Consider the following 13,935-nt stretch of genomic DNA (forward strand, 5'->3'; position numbering starts at 1 on the left):
TGTTATCACCTACATCATAGGGTCATTGTGAAATTAATTAAGATTTATGTAAAACTCATACTAAAATGCCAGGCACATAGAAGGAGCTCAGTAGGTGACAACTGCTATTGTTTGCTGATACATTAACTCAGTATTTTTACTTTTTTTAATTTTTATGTATTTATTTATTTTTAACATCTTTATTGGAGTATAATTGCTTTACAATGGTGTGTTAGTTTCTGCTGTATAACAAAGTGAATCAGCTATATGTATACATATATCCCCATATCCCATCCCTCTTGCGTCTCCCTCCCACCCTCCCTATCCCACCCCTCTAGGTGGTCACAAAGCACCGAGCTGATCTCCCTGTGCTATGTGGCTGCTTCCCACTAGCTATCTATTTTACATTTGATAGTGTATATATGTCCATGCCACTCTCTTACTTCATCCCAGCCTACCCTTCCCCCTCCCTGTGTCCTCAAGTCCATTCTCTATGTCTGCATCTTTATTCCTGTCCTTTCCATAGGTTCTTCAGAACCATTTGTTTTTTAGATTCCATATCTATGTGTTATCATACAGTATTTGTTTTTCTCTTTCTGACTTAATTCACTCTGTATGACAGTCTCTAAGTCCATCCACCTCACTACAAATAACTCAATTTTGTTTCTTTTTATAGCTGAGTAATATTCCATTGTATATATGTGCCATATCTTCGTTATCCATTCATCTGTTGATGGACATTTAGGTTGCTTCCATGTGCTGACTATTGTAAATAGAGTTGCAATGAACATTGTGGTACATGTCTCTTTTTGAATTATGGTTTTCTCAGGGTATATGCTCAGTAGTGGGATTGCTGGGTTGTATGGTAGTTCTGATTTTAGTTTTTTAAGGAACCTCCATACTGTTCTCCACAGTGGCTGTATCAATTTACATTCCCACCAACAGTGCAAGAGGGTTTCCTTTTCTCCACACCCTCTCCAGCATTTATTTTTTGTAGATGTTTTGATGATGACCATTCTGACCGGTGTGAGGTGATACCTCATTGCAGTTTTGATTTGCATTTCTCTAATGATTAGTGATGTTGAGCATCCTATCATGTGTTTGTTGGCAATCTGTATATCTTCTTTGGAGAAATGTCTATTTAGGTCTTCTGCACATTTTTGGATTGGGTTATTTGTTTCTTTGATATTGAGCTGCATGAGCTGCTTGTATATTGAGGAGATTAATCCTTTGTCAGTTGCTTCATTGGCAAATATTTTCTCCCATTCTGAGGGTTGTCTTTTCGTCTTGTTTGTGGTTTCCTTTACTGTGCAAAAGCTTTTAAGTTTCATTAGGTCCCATTTGTTTATTTTTGTTTTTATTTCCGTTACTCTAGGAGGTGGATCAAAAAGGATCTTGCTGTGATTTATGTCATAGAGTGCTTGGCCTATGTTTTCCTCTAAGAGTTTTATAGTGTCTGGTCTTACATTTAGGTCTTTAATCCATTTTGAGTTTATTTTTGTGTATGGTGTTAGGAAGTGTTCTAATTTCATTCTTTTACATGTAGCTGTCCAGTTTTCCCAGCACCACTTATTGAAAGGCTGTCTTTTCTCCATTGTATATTCTTGCCTCCTTTATCAAAGATAAGGTGACCATACATGTGTGGGTTTATCTCTGGGCTTTCTGTCCTGCTCCATTGATCTATATTTCTGTTTTTGTGCCAGTACCATACTGTCTTGATTACTGTAGCTTTGTAGTATAGTCTGAAGTCAGGGAGCCTGATTCCTCCAGCTCCGTTTTTCTTTCTCAAGGTTGCTTTGGCTATTTGGGGTCTTTTGTGTTTCCATACAAATTGTGAAATTTTTTGTTCTAGTTCTGTGAAAAATGCCATTGGTAGTTTGATAGGGATTGCATTGAATCTGTAGATTGCTTTGGGTAGTGTAGTCATTTTCACAATGTTGATTCTTCCAATCCAAGAACGTGGTATATCTCTCCATCTGTTTGTATCATCTTTAATTTCTTTCGTCAGTGTCTTACAGTTTTCTGCATATAGGTCTTTTGTCTCCTTAGGTAGATTTATTCCTAGGTATTTTATTCTTTTTGTTGCAGTGGTAAATGGGAGTGTTTCCTTAATTTCTCTTTCATATTTTTCATCATTAGTGTATAGGAATGCAAGAGATTTCTGTGCATTAATTTTGTATCCTGCTACTTTACCAAATTCATTGATTAGCTCTAGTAGTTTTCTGGTAGCATCTTTAGGATTCTCTATGTATAGTATCATGTCATCTACAAACAATGACAGCTTTACTTCTTCTTTTCCAATTTGGATTCCTTTTATTTCTTTTTCTTCTCTGATTGCTGTGGCTAAAACTTCCAAAACTATGTTGAATAATAGTGGTGAGAGTGGACAACCCTGTCTTGTTCCTGATCTTCATGGAAATGGTTTCAGGTTTTCATCATTGAGAATGATGCTGGCTGTGTGTTTCTCATATATGGCCTTTATTATGTTGATGTAAGTTCCTTCTATGCCTACTTTCTGGAGAGTTTTTATCATAAATGGGTGTTGAATTTTGTCGAAAGCTTTTTCTGCATCTATTGAGATGATCATATGATTTTTATCCTTCAGTTTATTAATATGGCTTATCACATGATTGATTTGCATATGTTGAAGAATCCGTGCATTCCTGAGATAAACCCCACTTGATCATGGTGTATGATCCTTTTAATGTGCTGTTGGATTCTGTTTGCTAGTATTTTGTTGAGGATTTTTGCATCTTTGTTCATCAGTGATATTGGCCTATAGTTTTCTTTTTTTGTGACATCTTTGTCTGGTTTTGGTATCAGGGTGATGGTGGCCTCGTAGAATGAGTTGGGGAGTGTTCCTCCCTCTGCAATATTTTGGAAGAGTTTGAGAAGGATAGGTGTTAGCTGTTCTCTAAATGTTTGATAGAATTCACCTGTGAAGCCATCTGGTCCTGGGCTTTTGTTTTTTGGAAGATTTTTAATCACAGTTTCAATTTCAGTGCTTGTGATTGGTCTGTTTGTATTTTCTGTTTCTTCCTGATTCAGTCTTGGAAGGTTGTGCTTTTTTAAGAGTTTGTCCATTTCTTCCAGGTTGTCCATTTTATTGGCATATAGTTGCTTGTAGTAATCTCTCATGATCCTTTGTATTTCTGCAGTGTCAGTTGTTACTTCTCCTTTTTCATTTCTAATTCTGTTGATTTGAGACTTCTCCCTTTTTTTCTTTCTTTTTTTTTTTTTAAACATCTTTATTGAAGTATAATTGCCTTACAATGGTGTGTTAGCTTCTGCTTTATAACAAAGTGAATCAGTTATACACATACAATATGTTCCCATATCTCTTCCCTCTTGCATCTCCCTCCCTCCCACCCTCCCCATCCCACCCCTCTAGGTGGTCACAAAGCACCGAGCTGATCTCCCTGTGCTATGTGGCTGCTTCCCACTAGCTATCTATTTTACATTTGGTAGTGTATATATGTCCATGACACTCTCTTACCCTGTCACATCTCACCCCACCCCCTCCCCATATCGTCAAGTCCATTCTCTAGTAGGTCTGTGTCTTTATTCCCGTCTTGCCACTAGGTTCTTCATGGCTTTTTATTTTTTTTCCTTAGATTCCGTATATATGTGTTAGCATACTGTATTTGTTTTTCTCTTTCTGACTTACTTCACTCTGTATGACAGACTCTAACTCCATCCACCTCATTACAAATACCTCCATTTCATTTCTTTTTATGGCTGAGTAATATTCCATTGTATATATGTGCCACATCTTCTTTATCCATTCATCTGTCGATGGACATTTAGGTTGCTTCCATGTCCTGGCTATTGTAAATAGAGCTGCAATGAACATTTTGGTACATGACTCTTTTTGAACTATGGTTTTCTCAGGGTATATGCCCAGTAGTGGGATTGCTGGGTCATATGGTAGTTCTATTTGTAGTTTTTTAAGGAACCTCCATACTGTTCTCCATAGTGGCTGTATCAATTTACATTCCCACCAACAGTGCAAGAGTATTCCCTTTCCTCCACACCCTCTCCAGCATTTATTGTTTCTAGATTTTTTGATGATGGCCATTCTGATCGGTGTGAGATGATATCTCATTGTAGTTTTGATTTGCATTTCTCTAATGATTAATGATGTTGAGCATTCTTTCATGTGTCTGTTGGCAATCTGTATATCTTCTTTGGAGAAATGTCTATTTAGGTCTTCTGCCCATTTTTGGATTGGGTTGTTCGTTTTTTTGTTACTGAGCTGCATGAGCTGCTTGTAAATCTTGGAGATTAATCCTTTGTCAGTTGCTTCATTTGCAAATATTTTCTCCCATTCTGAGGGTTGTCTTTTCGTCTTGTTTATGGTTTCTTTTGCTGTGCAAAAGCTTTTAAGTTTCATTAGGTCCCATTTGTTTATTTGTGTTCTTATTTCCATTTCTCTGGGAGCTGGGTCAAAAAGGATCTTGCTGTGATGTATGTCATAGAGTGTTCTGCCTATGTTTTCCTCTAAGAGTTTGATAGTGTCTGGCCTTACATTTAGGTCTTTAATCCATTTTGAGTTTATTTTTGTGCATGGTGTCAGGGAGTGTTCTAATTTCATACTTTTACATGTATCTGTCCAATTTTCCCAGCACCACTTATTGAAGACGCTGTCTTTTCTCCACTGTATATTCTTGCCTCCTTTATCAAAGATAAGGTGACCATATGTGTGTGGGTTTATCTCTGGGCTTTCTATCCTGTTCCATTGATCTATATTTCTGTTTTTGTGCCAGTACCAAACTGTCTTGATTACTGTAGCTTTGTAATATAGTCTGAAGTCAGGGAGCCTGATTCCCCCAGCTCCATTTTTCGTTCTCAAAATTGCTTTGGCTATTCGGGGTCTTTTGTGTTTCCATGCAAATTGTGAAATTTTTTGTTCTAGTTCTGTGAAAAATGCCAGTGGTAGTTTGATAGGGATTGCATTGAATCTGTAGATTGCTTTCAGTAGTAGAGTCATTTTCACAATGTTGATTCTTCCAATCCAGGAACATGGTATATCTCTCCATCTATTTGTATCATCTTTAATTTCTTTCATCAGTGTCTTATAATTTTCTGCATACAGGTCTTTTGTCTCCTTAGGTAGGTTTATTCCTAGATATTTTATTCTTTTTATTGCAATGGTAAACGGGAGTGTTTTCTTAATTTCACTTTCAGATTTTTCGTCATTAGTTTATAGAAATGCAAGAGATTTCTGTGCATTAATTTTGTATCCTGCTACTTTACCAAATTCATTGATTAGCTCTAGGAGTTTTCTGGTAGCATCTTTAGGATTCTCTATGTATAGTATCATGTCATCTGCAAGTAGTGACAGCTTTACTTCTTCTTTTCCGATTTGGATTCCTTTTATTTCTTTGTCTTCTCTGATTGCTGTGGCTAACACTTCCAAAACTATGTTGAATAATAGTGGTGAGAGTGGGCAGCCTTGTCTTGTTCCTGATCTTAGTGGGAATGGTTTCAGCTTTTCACCATTGAGGACAGTGTTGGCTGTGGGTTTGTCATATATGGCCTTTATTATGTTGAGGAAAGTTCCCTCTATGCCTACTTTCTGCAGGGCTTTTATCATAAATGGGTGTTGAATTTTGTCGAAAGCTTTCTCTGCATCTATTGAGATGATCATATGGTTTTTCTCCTTCAATTTGTTAATATGGTGTATCACATTGATTGATTTGCGTATATTGAAGAATCCTTGCATTCCTGGGATAAACCCCACTTGATCATGGTGTATGATCCTTTTAATGTGCTGTTGGATTCTGTTTGCTAGTATTTTGTTGAGGATTTTTGCATCTATGTTCATCAGTGATATTGGCCTGTAGTTTTCTTTCTTTGTGACATCTTTGTCTGGTTTTGGTATCAGGGTGATGGTGGCCTCGTAGAATGAGTTGGGGAGTGTTCCTCCCTCTGCAATATTTTGGAAGAGTTTGAGAAGGATAGGTGTTAGCTGTTCTCTAAATGTTTGATAGAATTCACCTGTGAAGCCATCTGGTCCTGGGCTTTTGTTTGTTGGAAGGTTTTTAATCACAGTTTCAATTTCAGTGCTTGTGATTGGTCTGTTCATATTTTCTATTTCTTCCTGGTTCAGTCTTGGCAGTTTGTGCATTTCTAAGAATTTGTCCATTTCTTCCAGCTTGTCCATTTTATTGGCATATAGTTGCTTGTAGTAATCTCTCATGATCTTTTGTATTTCTGCAGTGTCAGTGGTTACTTCTCCTTTTTCATTTCTTATTCTATTGATTTGAGTCTTCTCCCTTTTTCTCTTGATTAGTCTGGCTAATGGTTTATCAATTTTGTTTATCTTCTCAAAGAACCAGCTTTTAGTTTTATTGATCTTTGCTATCATTTCCTTCATTTCTTTTTAATTTATTTCTGATCTGATCTTTATGATTTCTTTCCTTCTGCTAACTTTGGGTTTTTTTTTGTTCTTTCTCTAATTGCTTTAGGTGTAAGGTTAGGTTGTTTATTTGAGATGTTTCTTGTTTCTTGAGGTAGTATTGTATTGCTATAAATTTCCCTCTTAGAACTGCTTTTGCTGCATCCCATAGGTTTGGGGTCGTCATGTTTTCATTGTCATTTGTTTCTAGGTATTTTTTGATTTCCTCTTTGATTTCTTCAGTGATCTCTTGGTTATTTAGTAGTGTACTGTTTAGCCTCCATGTGTTTGTATTTTTTACAGATTTTTCCCTGTAATTGATATCTAGTCTCATAGAGTTGTGGTCGGAAAAGATACTTGATACGATTTCAATTTTCTTAATTTTACCAAGGCTTGATTTGTGACCCAAGATATGATCTATCCTGGAGAATGTTCCATGAGCACTTGAGAAGAAAGAGTATTCTGTTGTTTTTGGCTGGAATGTCCTATAAATATCAATTAAGTCCATCTTGTTGAATGTGTCATTTAAAGCTTGTGTTTCCTTATTTATTTTCATTTTGGATGATCTGTCCATTGGTGAAAGTGGGGTGTTACTATTATTGTGTTACTGTCGATTTCCCCTTTTATGGCTGTTAACATTTGCCTTATGTATTGAGGTGCTCCTATGTTGGGTGCATAAATATTTACAATTGTTGTATCTTCATCTTGGATTGATCCCTTGATCATTATGTGTGTCCTTCTTTGTCTCTTGTAATGGTCTTTGTTTTAAAGTCTATTTTGTCTGATAAGAGGATTGCTACTCCAGCTTTCTTTTGATTTCCATTTGCATGGAATATCTTTTTCCATCCCCTCACTTTCAGTCTGTATGTGTCCCTAGGCCTGAAGTGGGTCTCTTGTAGACAACATATGTACAGGTCTTGTTTTTGTATCCATTCAGCCAGTCTGTGTCTTTTGGTTGGAGCATTTAATCCATTTAAGGTAATTATTGATATGTATGTTCCTATTACCATTTTCTTAAATTTTTGGGTTTGTTATTGTAGGTCTTTTCCTTCTCTTGTGTTTCCTGCCTAGAGAAGTTCCTTTAGCATTTGTTGTAAAGCTGGTTTGGTGGTGCTAAATTCTCTTAGTTTTTGCTTGTCTTTAAAGGTTTTAATTTCTCCGTCAAATCTGAATGAGATCCTTGCTGTGTAGAGTAATCTTGGTTGTAGGTTTTTCCCTTTCATCACTTTAAATATGTCTTGCCACTCCCTTCTGGCTTGCAGAGTTTCTGCTGAAAGATCAGCTGTTAACCTTATGGGGATTCCCTTGTATGTTATTTGTTGCTTTTCCCTTGCTGCTTTTAATATTTTTTCTTTGTATTTAATTTTTGATAGTTTGATGAATATGTGTCTTGGCGTGTTTCTCCTTGGATTTATCCTGTATGGGACTCTCTATGCTTCCTGGACTTGATTGACTATTTCCTTTCCCATATTAGGGAAGTTTTCAACTATAATCTTGTCAAATATTTTCTCAGTTCCTTTCTTTTTCTCTTCTTCTTCTGGGACCCCTATAATTCGAATGTTGTTGCATTTAATGTTGCCCTAGAGGTCTCTGAGACTGTCCTCAATTCTTTTCATTCTTTTTTCTTTATTCTTCTCTGTGTTAGTTATTTCCACTATTTTATCTTCCATTGTCACTTATCTTTTCTTCTGCCTCAGTTATTCTGCTATTGATTCCTTCTAGAGAATTTTAAATTTCATTTATTGTGTTGTTCATCATTGTTTGATGCTCTTTAGTTCTTCTAGGTCCTTGTTAAACGTTTCTTGTATTTTCTCCATTTTATTTCCAAGATTTTGGATCATCTTTACTGTCATTACTCTGAATTCTTTTTCAGGTAGACTGCCTACTTCCTCTTCATTTGTTTGGTCTGGTGGGTTTTTACCTTGCTCCTTCATCTGCTGTGTGTTTCTCTGTCTTCTCATTTTGCTTAACTTACTGTGTTTGGGGTCTCCTTGTCGCAGGCTGCAGGTTCATAGTTCCTGTTGTTTTTGGTGTCTGCCCCCAGTGGCTAAGGTTGGTTCAGTGGGTTGTGTAGGCTTCCTGGTGACGGGGACTAGTACCTGTGTTCTGGTGGATGAAGCTGGATCTTTCTGGTGGGCAGGACCATGTCCGGTGGTGTGTTTTGGGGTGTCTGTGACCGTATTATGATTTTAGGTAGCCTCCCTGCTAATGGGTGGGATTGTGTTCCTGTCTTGCTAGTTGTTTGGCATAGGGTGTCCAGCACTGTAGCTTGCTGGTCGTTGAGTGGAGCTGGGTCTTAGTGTTGAGATGGAGATCTCTGGGGGAGCTTTCACCATTTGGTATTACGTGGGGCCGGGAGGTCTCTGGTGGCCCAATATCCTGAACTCAGCTCTCCCACCTAAGAAGCTCAGGCCTGACACCCAACTGGAGCACCAAGACCCTGTCAGCCACACGGCTCAGAAGAAAAGGGAGAAAAAAAAGAAATAAATAAAAAAATAAAGTGATTAAAAATTTAAAAATATTATTTAAAATTAAAAAGTCATTTAAAAAAAGTCATTTTTAGACTCAGTCTTGAAACTCCTTTTTCACGTAATGCCTTATAATATCCTAGTGCCGTGGTCACTTACTCTGACATGAGATGGTTTGCTGTTGATGTTTAAGCTTAATTTGCAAGTCATGCTTTCAAATAGGTACCATTACCCTTGGAAGTAGCTTCCTGAACTGCAGGTGTAGTGTCTCGTACAAAGCCATCAGTCTCTAGAACAGCAGTTCAGTATATATAAAAATGATGCACTTGTTAAAATGGTGGACTTGTTAAAATGTACACCTCCAGCCGCATTTCCAGAGTCTGATTCTTACGTTGTGGTAGAGCTTGGGAATCTCCATCTTTAACAAGTTCCCCATGGACTGCTTTTTTGGTATCTCTAGACTACATTTTGAGAAGTTTTGATGGAGAAGTTAATGGCTTAACAAAATTCTTAATGTATGATGGCAGATGTCACAGTGTCTATGCTGACAGCTCTCAGTGTTTTGAGTAGCTGCTGAATACCCATTTCCCAAGCGTTATTCTTTGCTTTCTCCTTGATACAGCAGATATTTACTGAGCAACTGGTATGTGCCAGGCATTGAGCTGGTTGCTAGGAAAATAAACATAAATAAGACTGGATCCCTATCCTTATAGAATGTCTTGACAACAAAGAAATCCTGCCACGTATGTAATTTTTTGGGAAGTGTATACAGAAGTCACCCAACTACAGGAATCCCCAAAATACTTCAGTGTCGAATGTATTTATTAGAACTGTTCACTTGGAACATCATTCTGCATTTCAGCTACAGTTGTAAAGGTTGTTTGGGGGTTTTGTTTGTCACTGTTCTGTTTATACATCTTTAGCTCCCAGAGAGCTTTGAATGTTTTTTGTTGTTGTTGGCTGTTATTTGGTTCATCATCATAAATTAAAAAGATGGCTCAATGTTAACTATAATCTACACTTAGGTGTGTAATTTTGAGGCCTGTTAAAGGCTTGTGAGTGATGTTCTGATTGAGATGGACCAGCCTGTTCCTTTTCTTAAAAACAGATATGAGGTATGTACCTGGCCTGGATTGTGTTAAGGGAGGACATCATGAACCAGTGTCCTGATTATTTTCTTTCCTGAGATAAATGATGAAAGGTGGCAAAGCCATTCTCTGAGCAGTGATTGCAGCAATATGAGAAGAACCTGGGCAGCTCGAATTGTGTGAAACCAAAGCCAAAACTGATTAAGGAGAAATCTCTTGGGTGCCGGGATGGGAAAGTGGCTTCCCCTTGTCTTTATCTCAGTGTAGTATCTCTTACCATTAGAAAAAGCTGATACTGACCTAAGAGGCTTTCCGGCTGAGCTGAGTAAAACCTGTATTTAAAGGCAAACTTATACTTTTTTTCACCTTTTATGCTAGAACTTTTAATTGTCTACTTGCTTTGTTCCTAGCCGTGTCCCTGCTTTTAATTAATTGTGTAGATAGCAAGGTGAGTGTTTGACTAGAATAAGGAGATAACTTTTTCTACTATTGATTTCCTTGCTGTTTGATCTACTTTTCACCTAAAGTTCTAGAAAGACTCCCAAAGCTGAAGACCTGGTAGCATCCTTTTTTCCTTCAACTTTGTTTCAAAGGCAAACAACAGTGAAGGCTCTTATGTGAATCTGATGTTTTCATCCGTGTTACTACTTCAGAGGTTTGCCAAGACCTGTAGGGCAGTGTTTTGTGGACTGTGTTCACTGACACACTATAGGGTAACCTTCTTGAGAAGTGAGTGGATAGGGTTCACTTTACAGGTCTATGAGAGATGAACTTAAGTTGTTTTTTTCAGATCTCCTCTCTCCTAATTATTAAATCTAAGATATGCAGCTGTAGCTAGAAGGGCTAGTGGTCTTATGGGAAGGGAATTTCATTCAGTTAAACAAACATTTATTGAGCACCTATTGTATACCAGTCTCTTCACTAATCAGTGAGACCAGGAGGAATGGTACAGATTGTCTAGATGCTACCCAGTGTTCAAGTGATGTTGATTCTAGTAAGTCCAATAAAATCCAGTGAAATGGATTTGGTTACACTCAAAGTTTGGGAGATGGAACTGGGTGAAAGGGGTGCCAGGTCATTGGAATGAGCTCAGTTTTTCATCCGGGTACTCTGCTCACTAGCCATGCAAACTTGGGCAAGTTACTTCACCTCTCTGACTCTCCTTTAAGTGGTCGTAGTAATGCCTCCAGCATCTGATGTAAGGAGTAAAGCAGATGGCAAGTATGCACGGTATCTGGGATGGTATTGAGCTGTTGTGGTCTGTCTCATTATTACCATTGCCTGGCCCTCAGCATTCGGGAAGGCATGAGCGAACAAGAATATAGTGTAACAGTGACAAATCCGCAGGCAGTAGGCAAGTGGTTGGGAAAATAAGTAAATTCAATTAAAAGATCTGAGTGTAAGGGAAAGAGTAAATGGTTTTTTCACATATAACAGGGGGAAAGAAAACTGTCCCATCTTTAAATATATTGACCTATATTTCACTCATAGATAAAAGTACTTTGAGTACTTCTGTGACCATGAATTGATACAAATTTATTGAAGTACCTTTAACTCTAAGAATCAAAGGAGTTCCAAATGTCTGGTTAAAGAATAAAACTCTGTTTTGGTCCATTTCTTAGAGTTCTGTTACATGATAGCAATCAGTGAATTCCAGCCTGTTGCAATATGTGACACCCTTCTGTTTAGTCAGATCCCCTATTTCAGAAAAGGGCTCACTCCACTGTGGAGCCCCAGGCAGCTTAGGGGGCTGGTGGAGTAAGCTACAGCACTGGCTCTGGTGCAGGTCCCCAGTAGGTGCTGGAAGAAAGAGCAGAGAGCAGGGCTTTCCAGGCAGCTGACTGCTCCCTCCTGGCCCTTTCATCAGCCTACCCCTGCTTCTCTTCCCAGATGGTCACCCTGGTGTCACTGCTGAGCAATGAAGTTAACAAATGTTTTAATTTCACTGCTGAGCAGTTCTGCAGAGGAGGAAACAGCAGAGAGGATAATGAGAAGCGCATCAGATGCCACCATTGATGAAAGCTTCTCTTCCCCACTGGCTCAAATGATAATGCCAGACAAATTGGATACTGAGAGAGGTGGATCTGGGGTATTCGGAGAGCTTCGGGGGGAAGAAAACTGGCCTAGGATAGAATGAGATAGCTGTATGCTGTATCAGTTAAGTGCACAAGAGGGAGGGAGGGAGGGAGGATAGAAATGGAAAATAAAGAGGAAGAAACAGGTTTAAAACTAAGGGCATTAGCAATAGTGGGTCTTTATAAGATACCTATTCCTGTGTTGAACAAATTAGTCTTAAAATTTAGCAGCTTAAAAGAACAAACGTTTATGACCTCACGGTTTCTGTGGGTCAGAAATCCAGGCATAGCTTATCTGAGTCCCTGGCTCAGGGTCCCTCACAGGGCTGCACTCAGGGTGTCAGCCTGGGCTGCAGACATGTCGAGGCTCAGCTGGGGAATGTCTCTTTCTAAGCTCACTCACTGACTGTTGACCGGGGATGTGAGTTCCTTGCCACATGGGCCTCTCTATAGGGTACCTCTCAACATGGCAGCTTGCATCCCATGGAGGAAAGACACTGAGGGAGTCCACACATGGGCAAACGGAAGTCACAGTAACCTAGCCTCACAAGTGGTGTCCCATTACTTTTGCCATATTCTTTTCCTTAGAAGCAAGTCATTAGGTTCAGCTCAAGGGCATGAAAACCTGGAGGCATACCGGGAACCTGAGACTGCCTACCTCAGGTCCCTACTGCTGTCAGGGAAGAGGCGTTCTAAAGAGATTTTAGGCCAACTAATAAAAGCAAGAAAGGATGAATAAATGTGACCAAAGAGAATTAAACATTCAACTTACATTTTTATCTCATTTGTTTATTATTTTTAAAATAGAGACAAAATGAGTTTATCTTATGTTCATGGAAGTTACTTATTCCAGTAAAAACTTAATAAGGATTATTAAATTGTGTTTTATCTATGTTTACTTTTGGAGATGACCAAAATTCATAGGAACCTTTTTTTTAAGTTTAACGTAGCTCTCTGATCAGGAAACAAGCTAGAACAAACTCAAGAAACACAAAGTCTAACTCATTTATAATCCTGTTTATTTGGAGGAGAGAAGAAGATAAAGTCCCTCTAAACAACAATTTTAAACATATAATTACTGTCAGAATATATAATAACTGTCTAGGTGAACTTTGCCAGTATACATATTCAAGAGATCCTTTTGTGTTGTGTATGTGGCTGTGTGTGCATGTGTGTGTCTAGAAAACCTTTTTGCTCTCTAAAGACTCTCATGAGAAAACTATTTTCTTTTATAGTATCGACACTAAAAAACATCAGAGGTAAGTTGTAGTTTTGCCAAGTAGAAATATAAAGATTATACATAAGACTATACTCATGAAATTTTCGATTACCAGGTTTTTCATTATTGCTGAAATAGAAATATTAATTCTGCCTTCCAGTTGGCATTCCTCCCATTTGTGTGAGAGATGCTTTGTCAGACCGAAGAAAGGAATGCTAATGTTGTTTATTTTACCCCTGGAGTTGTTGATATTTTAATGCTCTAGGTTTTGAAAAGTCATGAAGGGAGTTGGGTTTTAGGCATATGGTGCTGAGACCCCTGGAGGATAAGGCACATCTAACAGACACTGTGGCTCTGGATTGAGACAGAGTTCAGGATTAGTGCACTGGTTTTCAGCGTTGTCTTCATAAAGGTGATAGTTAAAGCTATATGTCTGAGAGCTTTTCAAAAGGAGAGTATATAAAGTGAGAAAAAATAAAGAGTTGAAACCAGTCTTAGGTACTGCTTTTGCTTATGGATTTGGAAGAAGAGCCAGTGAGGAAGGCAGAAAAAGAGTGGTCAGAAAGGCGAGTTCTTACCCAAAATGCTTCAGTGTCAAGAAGTCAGAGGAGAATTGTGCTGCAGAGGTGATAGTACCGTCAAATGCCATAGAAAGGTCAAGTAGGCGGGGATCAAACTGTTGAGGGCCCACTTGCCAAATCCAAGG

At 38.3% G+C, this 13,935-nt stretch overlaps 1 protein-coding gene across 1 annotated transcript in view; it reads left to right on the forward strand.

The window, feature by feature from the left end:
- The window catches only part of ZBTB40 (zinc finger and BTB domain containing 40), an 85,608-nt gene that overhangs the window by 41,510 nt on the left and 30,163 nt on the right, over window positions 1–13,935 (forward strand).

Source organism: Balaenoptera musculus, chromosome 1 (genome assembly GCF_009873245.2).
Source record: "Balaenoptera musculus isolate JJ_BM4_2016_0621 chromosome 1, mBalMus1.pri.v3, whole genome shotgun sequence".
NCBI classification, from domain to species: domain Eukaryota; kingdom Metazoa; phylum Chordata; class Mammalia; order Artiodactyla; family Balaenopteridae; genus Balaenoptera; species Balaenoptera musculus.